The sequence below is a fragment of the Neoarius graeffei genome, chromosome 20 (genome assembly GCF_027579695.1).
Source record: "Neoarius graeffei isolate fNeoGra1 chromosome 20, fNeoGra1.pri, whole genome shotgun sequence".
Lineage (NCBI taxonomy): Eukaryota > Metazoa > Chordata > Actinopteri > Siluriformes > Ariidae > Neoarius > Neoarius graeffei.
Window position 1 is genome coordinate 59,298,522 of NC_083588.1, and position 780 is coordinate 59,299,301.

A 780-nucleotide genomic window follows, 5' to 3' on the forward strand; every position below is an offset into this window, starting at 1 on the left:
GCCAGTCAGGGTATATCATGCATTTTAAGTAAAGTGCTATATGTGCCATGCTGGTGGGATGAGGCAGAGTTAGCAATTTGCCAATGCTACATTACATTACATTAATGACATTTAGCAGATGCTCTTATCCACAGTGATGTACTGTATAACATACAACCCAGAGCAGCCTAGGGAGAAGGTGGGGGTTAGATGCCTTGCTTAAGGGTACTTCAGCCATTCTTGCTGAATTGAACCAGCAACCTTTTGGTCTCAGAGCTGCTTCTCTAACCATAACCATGGGTCCCCCCCCCAAAAAAAAAAAATCCCATTCGACTCACAGCCTTGCTCAAGGGTACTTCAGCCATTCCTGCTGAATTGAACCAGCAACCTTTTGGTCACAGAGCTGCTTCTCTAACCATAACCATGGGTCCCCCCCAAAAAAAAAAAACATCCCATTGGACTCACAGACTGGAGCTACACTACACAATCTTGAACAAAGCTCACTTGAACCACACTCCTTAATGCTGAAACCTGGGATTGAACCAAGGCCCTTTAGATCTTCCTTCTAATGCTCTCCCTACTGAGCTATTTCAGCAAGGGAGGGTGTACTTTTTATCCTACTATAGTTACCATCCTGGATTTCCCCTCTAAGTGTATGATGCAGATCAAAGTGCAGATCAAGGTTTTGTTTTTGTCATTGGAGTGTATGAATAGGTTCTTTGCACATGACATCACAAGCCACCATGCTTTCCAGATGGGGACAGGCAAGCTGGCAATGACCACCAATACTACAGCAATGAC

The 780-nt window shown here is 44.5% G+C and overlaps 1 non-coding gene across 1 annotated transcript; it reads right to left on the reverse strand.

Moving 5' to 3' along the window:
* Positions 1-501: 501 nt before the first annotated feature.
* trnaf-gaa (transfer RNA phenylalanine (anticodon GAA)) lies at positions 502-574 on the reverse strand. Its single transcript has one exon. It is a non-coding gene; the product is annotated as a tRNA-Phe (tRNA).
* Positions 575-780: the final 206 nt, after the last annotated feature.